This window comes from Lathamus discolor, chromosome 7 (assembly GCF_037157495.1).
Source record: "Lathamus discolor isolate bLatDis1 chromosome 7, bLatDis1.hap1, whole genome shotgun sequence".
Lineage (NCBI taxonomy): Eukaryota > Metazoa > Chordata > Aves > Psittaciformes > Psittacidae > Lathamus > Lathamus discolor.
Window position 1 is genome coordinate 22,934,425 of NC_088890.1, and position 10,021 is coordinate 22,944,445.

A 10,021-nucleotide genomic window follows, 5' to 3' on the forward strand; every position below is an offset into this window, starting at 1 on the left:
GGCAGCCACAGCTTCTCTGGGCACCCTGTGCCAGTGCCTCAGCACCCTCACAGGGAAGAGCTTCTGCCTAAGAGCTCATCTACTAAATATACTGCAGTTTTTGTCTTACTAAGTTTATGGGTATATATGAAATATGCTTTCTAACGTCTGACTGCAGCTGTCATTCAGTCTACTACAAAGATAAAGGTCAGTGGAAAATACTCAGTTTCGAACATAAAATCATGGAGTGGTTTGGGAAGAATAACCAACAACAGAATATAATTGCAAGCATAGATACCTAATGGAGTGAAAACGTGGCAACTTAGTGCTAGTAAACTGGCTATATTGGTATTTATTTTAACATACTGCATCGAAGTATATTCATGCTATATATATTGAGCTGATAGAAAAAACAAAAAGCCAGATGGCGCTGCTTTCTCTGGGCAACAGAGCTTTACAGAAAAGTCACTTGCATATATATGTGCTCCTAAAGAGAGAAACCCAAAGAAAAAAACATTTGCAATGCATTTCCGATAGTCTGCCAGTAAAACACCAACATACATCTGTGTCTCTACAGCCAGCCAATGACATTCAGCAGAGCTGCAGAGAGGAATGATCACAAGTGGAATGAAGGCATCTACAAGTTCTGCTGAAGGCACTCAGCATTTTCAGGTTTCCTTATGTATCATATTTAATGGTTTCAGTGCAGTCTAGTCCATATGCTGGTTGTTTACCACATCCCAAAGCTGTCAAGTGCCTTCAATATCAGTTTCAAAAGCAACTCCAAGGACTTAAACCCAGATTTTTCAAAAATATATGTTCTGGTTCAGCTGCAAGGTACTGGGCAAACTGTAAGGGATCCTGAGTGAAACTCAAGCAAAATGATCACAATAGTGATTTCAGGCCTTGAAATATATGTTTGAGATGGAATTTCCTCTTACTACTCTAAAGCACGTTTCATTACTGAATAGCAATCAGATTGTGCAGACCCCATTTTAAATGAACTATTCTACGATTCTATGATACGGACCTAAAGATTTCATGTGAATTCCTCAAACAAACAAGCAACCAAAAAATGATACTGTTTAATTCCTGACTTTCAAAAAAATTTCTGCCTATGAACCTGCAAAAACCATGAAAGGGATGTAAATTTATATTTATAAATGTATGTATTGGAACATTATCACAGAATCCCTGCCCATGGCAGGGGGGTTGGAACGGAATGATCTAAAGATCCTTTCCAACCCTAACTCTTCTGTGATTTTATGATTCTAATCCCAGACTGGTTTGGGCTGGAAGGGACCTTAAAGCTCATCCAGTTCCAGCCCCCCACCACAGGCAGGGATACCTTCCACTAGAGCAGCTTGCTCCAAGCCCCGTCCAGCCTGACCTTGAACACTGCCAGGGACGGGGCAGCCACAGCTTCTGACATGACAGAGAATCTTTCACCATGATAAACTACAAAAAAACCCTCCCAAAGGCTGATGAGCATGAGCCAGCAGTGTGCTCTGGCAACATCCTGGGCTGTGTTAACAGAAACATAGCCAGTAGACCATGGGAGGTGATACTCTTCATGCAGTTTTCTACATGTGGTGTCATGAGTGTTGTGCAGGGCAGCATCTAATTTTAGGCTCCCAACACAAACCAGACATCAACAACCTGGAGTGAGTTCAGCACAGTGCCACCGTGATGGTTAAGGGACTGGATCACTTGCCCTGTGATGGAGAGTCTGAGGGTACTGGATTTGTTCAACATGAAGATTTGAGAGGACCTCTTAGCAGCCTCCCAGTAACTACAAAGAGACCACCAAGGAGACAGAGCCAGGCCTCATGGCAGGATGAGAGATAACACTGGCTGAAACAAGAAAGGTTCAGACTAGACAGTAGAAGTAACTTTTTCTCCATGAGGACAAGCAATGGAAAGGGTTGTCCAGAGAGTCTCCAGCTTTGGAGGATTTCAGAACCAGGATGGGGTAAAGCCGGAAGACACCTATTCCAACCTCACTACTTTGAGCAAAAGGTTAGACTAGCTGACCTTCTGGTGTCTTTTTCAACCTGAATCATCCTAAGAATCTAGGAACATAGAACTTCCATAAATCAGGCAAAAAAAATTGTAAGTAGGCACTCACTGCTTGCACACTCAGCATCCTTGATGCATACATTAGTCACACTAATTAGCTGCTTTTGCAGTATTTAGGTGTACATGTAAAGCACACAAACTTAGTCCATTGTGCCTAGTGGAACTTGAACTCAGTCTTGGGAGAGTCCAAGCAAAACCAGACAGGTTCAGAACCTGCAGCCAGTGCAGCCCTGAATACAGCCACAGTCCTTTTGCAACACAAGAGATCTAAGGGTTTTTATGGACTGCTGCAAGACTGCAGGATGTGGCAATTTTTCCTAAAGACAGTAAAATTAATAAAATACAGAACAGGTGAGAATGGTCTGGACCTTGGCAACGGACTCTGCGCTCCTGCTCTTCACTTCTTCCCTGAGGCCCTTGGGAGCCTCACCACTGCTGTAGCACCTGTGGAGGTGGTGCTCTACTTTGTAGGAAAATGTTCTTTCCTCCTTCCTCCCTTCCTCCTCTCCTCTTGCATCTTGTGAGCTGGGAATTACTCCCAAAGCATGAGACTATGCTACAAAAAACCTCTTTGAACAGCTGATTTTTCTCTATTTTTCTTTTTTCTTTGACTACATTACAATAGCATTCATTGTTCTATGAATTACGTTTTGGAGTAATTCCATACACAGAGACCTTTTCAGCTAATTGGATTATTCCTTTCACTGAATCAGTTTGCCAGTGGTAGCTCTAGGCTCTGATTCTTCTCTTATTTACCCCCACTGTCGACAAGTTATGTATGTAAGGCTGAGAGAGCTGAGTTGGTTCAGCCTGGAGAAGAGAAGGCTCCTGAAGGGGAGACCTTAGAGCAGCTCCAGTGCCTGAAGGGGCTGCAGGAAACCTGGAGAGGGGCTTTGACAAGGACCTGTAGGGACAGGACAAGGGGAATGGCTTTAACCTGCCAGAGGGGAGACTGAGCTGAGCTCTTAGGCAGAAGCTCTTCCCTGTGAGGGTGCTGAGGTGCTGGCACAGGGTGCCCAGAGAAGCTGTGGCTGCCCCATCCCTGGCAGTGTTCAAGGCCAAGTTGGACAGGGTTTGGAGCAACCTGCTCTAGTGGAAGGTGTCTCTGCCCGTGGCAGAGATTGGAACTGGATGAGCTTTAAGATCTCTTCCAATCCACTCTGTGATTCAGATTCTTATCTGTACAAATTGCTCAACAGATGCATTCTTTACTCTTGTTACCAGAGAACATCCTCCTACTCTCTCTTCCAGAGCACTGTACCACCTCTGCTGATAACATCTGGAAAATATATTAGTCTTGCTTTTTCTTTAAACTCTCTGTGCTGGGATGTATTACTGATAACATGCCATTTCTGAAATAACACTGAGCATAAGAGTTAAAAATTAAAAAAGTTAAAATTAACCTTTGAAAAATAAACATTATTTCACAGAGTTTGGATGTAGAGGCTTTTAAATCATTCTCCAATAATTTTATGTAATAAAATCTATTAAAAGAATTTAATGATAATAAGAAGATTCCATTGGCTGGAATAGAACAATGACAACATAGCCTAGAAATTCAGATGCAATTGATCCTTGATCTCACATTCATTACCTAGATGTAGATTCAGCACCTTTAAAATCAATTGCCAGCATAACCACTAAAAACACCAGACCACTTCTTAAACCTGTGTGTTATCTGTATACTTTGCAGCATGCAGCTAAACTACACAGTTTCAGATGCATGCAAATGTGCTTTCCTTAGCTAGGTACTTTACCAGTGAAAATAAATTATGAAGGCACATCACAGGACATTTCATTAACAGTTTTAATAAAGGCATTGCTCAAGCTCACCAGAAATTTCAGACCAGCCTCACAATGCCAAATTTGCAACTCTATATCCCATCTCATTTTGGCTATACAATTGTTCACAACTTTTCCATAAAAATCATGTGCTCTCTAATTGTAGAAGTGTGTAAATACACACACATACACATACATAATGATGCTGTGGTTAAAAAAGGTGCAGTGATTTTACTGGGGCTTTAAAAAGTGAGAAATCAGTATATAAAAATAGACTAAGCTAAGCTATTTCAGCCTGAAAATGTAAAAGTTATGAAGACTGAGAATAAAAATAGGGGCTTTATTTCCTCTTATGAGTCCCTTCTATCCGTACTTCTGACATTTATTTCCTATTTGAAGTAAAAGGATGAAACACGTTTCTCAGATAGCACTATGTAGCAACACTTCTTGAAGAGTGAATACTGTCCCCTGGCAGGCGCAGCAGTGTAAGCACACACTGAAGCAGTTGTTCCAGGATGGAGTTAACAGAAAGCTTAAACCAACAGTGCCAGATTTTCTCAGGAAGTGTGCCCTGGAATTAGAGAACAGCAGAACCACCTGACAACCTGGCTGGCTCCATCATCTAGCAAAACCAAAAATGGATCAACAGACTCTCCAGGGAGGAATGCCAATAATCTTTCTAAAGCACACTTTTTTTCTCCATAGAATCATAGGATCATAGAATAGTTAGGGTTGGAAAGGACCTCAAGATCATCCAGTTCCAACCCCCCTGCCATGGGCAGGGACACCTCACACTAAACCATCCCACACAAGGCTTCATCCAACCTGGCCCTGAACACCGCCAGGGATGGAGCACTCACAACTTCCCTGGGCAACCCATTCCGGTGCCTCACCACCCTCACAGGAAAGAATTTCCTCCTTATATCCAATTTAAACTTCCCCTGTTTAAGTTTTAACCCGTTACCCCTTGTCCTGTCACTACAGTCCCTGATGAAGAGTCCCTCCCCAGCATCCCTATAGGCCCCCTTCAGATACTGGAAGGCTGCTCTGAGGTCCCCACGCAGCCTTCTCTTCTCCAGGCTGAACAGACCCAACTTCCTCAGCCTGTCTTCATACGGGAGGTGCTCCAGTCCCATGATCATCCTCGTGGCCTCCACTGGACTTGTTCCAGCAGTTCCATGTCCTTTTTATGTTGAGGACACCAGAACTGCACACAGTGCTCCAGGTGAGGTCTCACGAGAGCAGAGCAGAGGGGCAGGATCACCTCCTTCGCCCTGCTGGTCACGCTCCTTTTGATGCAGCCCAGGATACGGTTGGCTTTCTGGGCTGCGAGCGCACACTGCTGGCTCATGGATCCGGCTCCATGGATCAGGCTAGGGGACTACCTAGTTAACTCTGCACACATGATCTGTAATAAGCCAGCATGCTGACATGTGATGTCAGTCCTATGTGTGCTCTTCTGGTTTCCAGATGATGTGTGGCTGTGCTGCTGCTTTAGGCCCCACATGCAGATGGGACACAGCCACCTGTGGACACTTCATTGGCGCAGCACCGTAGCCACCTCCCTTCCATGGGGGCTGAGGTCACCAGGGCCCTCTTCTCCCTAAAGCAAATGCTGCCAGTTGCAGCCAGGCTAACATCTGTACAACAGTCACACTAGTTGCTTAAATGAACAACACAATGCATTTTATACTATGTGAGCATCTGTTTGCACAATGCAGAATAAAGCAGTTAAGAGGTTTATTTGAGCGTACAGCTACTTTGGTGTGTACTGTGAATACAATGCACTGTACAGTGCATGGACAGCAAGAGCAGGGAAAGTAAGTACCACAGCATGGAAGAGTTGTTTGCATAATGGGTGATACTTGCTCTTTACTGAGAAAATTAACTGCCTTACACTTCCAAATTCATCAAAAATAATCCAAGAGAGTATTGTTAAACTGGATATCCTGGGTCAGATCACTTTCACAAGCTCCAGACATTCCTATTTTAACGCTAAACAACTTGCATATCTGTTTCTGCATATTTCTAGGTAAGAGCTTACTCATTTTCTTTTGGCATTAGTCCAATGCTGCTTGAAACCTTCTCTTTCTCAATCAATCTGTTTTCAGTATGCATGTGCCAAGCAAACCAGCACATCTTATACAGAAGAATATTTTTAATCCCCAGTTTCACAGATTTTAAATCCAAAATGGACAATTCTGGTTGCTGAATCTGATCTTCTGAATAACAGAGGCCAGAGATTTCCCTGTGTGCTTCATGCATTAAGCCCACAACCAGTTCTATGTGAATAAGCAAAATTTCTTTCCAGAACCTACCATCACTTACCTCAGTCATTGGCTTCTCATGAAAGCTCACAGGAAATCAAACTACTCAGGTCTCTTTCAGAACTTTGATCCTGTCATAATCATCCAGGCAACAATTTAAGTTATTCTGGAGAGATTACAGGCATTTGCAACGCAAGCAAGTTGTTACACAGTGGATTTAATAAACCTCCTTACCCTTGTGTTATGTAATAGTAATGGTCCACAAAATGGTTTCTGAAGTATAAAAGAATAAGTTTTCTGCCTACAACACAGAAAGCTGCTCTGCCATACCAGTATCACGCACCCACAAATGCAAACCCAGGCACTTCGCCAGACACTCATTACCTAGCCCCTAAAACCTTTCTAATGGCCTGCTTCACTGATCGTGTGGCCATAGTAGGTGCACCATTACAACTAAGTCTCACATTAAAACTTTACTTTGACAAGCTTCAGCTTATCTAAGTATTTTTCCGTGAGCATGCCCAGCCAACTCCTCCATCTGCAACTGTCTCTATTAGAAACAGCTGTAGCCATAACTCAAAACAGTTTTGAGTCTGTTCCTTCCTCTTTCTCTCCAACACATAGCCTTGTCCAGATAGTTGCTTTAAACTTTTCTGTGTTATGTATGTGCTTGATACCCACGATCACACTAGAACTTCCAGCCTGCACTATAGTGCTCCAGACTGAGTCACGGTTTGTGGGAAGTCAGTAATTTTGTAACATAAATACTGTGAAATACCTTATGGCTCTATGGAATTAAATACAGATCTACTAAAGAGGGTATACAACAGGTCAGATCTGAATTATGTATCATGACCCCTGGACACAAAACAAACCTGGGGAGATTAGCTTGCAGTGTCAGTTACCTCACTGGATACGTCCCACTGCAGAGAAGTAATTCCATACTGGTACCATTCATAATAGAAAAATAAGCACCATTTTCATACGCATTATGGAGTTATTTTAAACAGATGGTCTTGGTGGGAAGTAGCAGACAGAAGCGTATGAAGCAGACTGATTTTAGAGAGATGAATGGAAGATGCAGGGAATTCTGCAGTTGTATTGCTAGGCTAGATGCTTGTCAGCCCCTTCAAAACTCCTTTGCTTTTTCTCCAAATTAATATTTCAGGGTTTTTACCCATCCAATTTTTCTTTGAAAAGAGAAAGTGGGATGGGTCTCTTGCCCTTAGGTGGAGAATGTCTTTCTACTGTACCACACCTTGTCATTTACAGAGACCAACATGGAAACTCCTTTTTGTCTATCTTCTCCCAACTCCCAAGCAGTTCACATAAAGACAAAAAGCAAGCATCATGCGGGAAATTATGACAAGAGACCACAAGAAAACAACTAAATGCATTATTAAGGTGAAAGTATAAAGGAAAAAAAGGTCCATTTCATTCCTACAGTTCACACTTACCAGGATTTATGAATTAAGAATATATCAGATACCAACATGTAGCTGTTTTTTAAATGTTATTTTCATTAAAATCAACCAGGAATTTGGAGCAAGAACTGCCTAAATTAAGTATTTACCTTTACAATTATTTCCAAACCACAATGATTTTCTGCAGAATATAGTGCAAGGATTGTGGGAATAACAGGAAACCAAAAAAGGAAGAAACAGCAGAAAACAATGTGTTTTAACTCCAAGTAGTTTCAATGACATGACACACTTCACCTCTTCCGCAGTCAAGCTACACATATCTTACAATAGATAGATTGTTCTTTTATTCTACATTTTTGAATGAGTGACATGTTTTCCAAAGAGAGATTATACCAACTGCCATTTTATTTACTTAACCTCGTGCTCTAGTTCACAAGTACCAGTTTGCATAATGACTTGTTTTTATAGTGACCACAAATGCCAGGTAGTACCATGTACCTTTTAATCTGCGCTTCTTCAGATTGTCTCTTTGGCCACATGAACAGTACTCACTCAGAGAAAATGAATCCCTAGATTTAAAAAGAAAGGAAAAGAAAATAGAAAAATCCCTCTCCAAAACCAAACAAGACTGCAAATTCATTTCATGGCTAAAATGCAAAGATGCCGTGCGTTGGGTCTTTTTTGTCTTGAGTATTTCCACCCAGGTTTCAGTGGTTGTTCTGACGGTGGTCCCAAGGACACTCTCTGCACTCCCCAATATCTGCTCTGCATAACACTGACCACAAATCCTGACTCAGACTCATGTGATACCACTTGCAGAGTTCTCATTTTATAATGACTATGCTCAAATTCACACACAAACAAGCATGACCTACCACATAGTATTGTCTTGCTGCTTCATTATATGGCTGCAGACTGATCACATCACCAATCTATTACCTCTCTTACCACGAGCTTGAGACTGCACCTATTTTCCTACGCGGAGTGCAGGGTCCTTTTCATAAGCACAATACATACTTTTTTTTTTTTTTCCCCCAGGTTCAACCAGCAAAACTCAAAGGCTGGCTAACAGGAAAATTAATTGTTTACAGCCGTTGGCCATTTTGCAAGCTTAGACTAAGTTCTTTTTCAGTTCCACTGAAATTATACATATTTCCCACAAGACTAATAATACGTCGTATTCCCACAGACCTCTTTGGCATGTGACTGTGCAGTACAAATGTGACTTAGCAGAGAGAAGGAATAACTCAGCACTATCACTCCTAAGTGTCACCTACAGAAAGCAGATCTTCCTAGGGTTAAGGGCAGAAAATTTTCACTAGAGCAAATCAAACCTTTACAACGGCCAAATGAATTTACTGAAATGCATTTGCAAAGAGCTACAGAATGAAAAAGGGGCAATTAAAACAATAGCAGTATCTCTGGGAATGCCACTGGACATTTGCAGCCAGAGAGGATACTGACCAGCTTTGCCTGGGGTCCAAACACTGTGGCAACTACAGCCCAAGTGTTATTTTATGACTGCTAAATTAATTAATGTTTCTGACAAAGGCTACCCTAGTTGCGTGCATTGCTGAAGTTCAGCTAGTACAAACCCAAAAGCTAAGGAAATTGTCGTGCTTTTTCAAGCCCTGGGCTTGTTAAGAGCTGACAACATAGTGTGGTTTATAGCTTTGCTTCAAAGTGTCACCTCACTGTGCTTACCCCTGGACAAAAAAATTGTCCCTCCACAGCAAGCTATAGCATCATCTGAGCAATTCATATGATCTTCCCATCAACTGGAAACACTGCAGGTGAAGGTTCATCATAGCACTGCTTCAGAATAATGCAACAGATCTTTTTTTTAGCCTACATCCACTCTTCTCCTCTTATTGTATACTCTCATCAGCATAAGAACAAAAGATACAAATAGATCTTTTATGTATCTCATAATCCATTGTTTCTTTCCTTTTCTGTGGACTGTGACAACAAAACTTTACCTCTCTCTCTAAATAAGCTCTGTAGCCCACTGTACTAAAGAGAGGCAGAGAAAGCCATTAGGACTCAATTCAGATGAGGATTTCCTAGAAAATCTAATTAAATAAATGCTTCCTGTGCTGCTTGTGAAGACAGTAACCTGCAAGTGTATACTGTGTCAAGGAGGTTTTATGCGACAAAAGTTAATGAGTTCAACACACTCCTGAGTGAAATGTGACCTTTAGCATTAAAAATGGAAGCCTAACGTGCTTAATTTATGTTTAGCAACATCTGATTGCTTTTTGACTGGTCTCTAAAAACGGATTCAGTTACCAATTCAGTCTGATTTAGTACAAAAATCACTGTGAACTGAAACCCAAAAGTCAGCTACATGAAGCCAGTGCAGTTTAATGGTGAGGTAATTACGAATTTCCACCAAATCCTGCTGGAGAACCTCCAAAGGACTAAACAGTCACAGAGACTCACACAGTTTTAAGGTGGTCACCATAATTCTACACTCATATCCGCTCTGTA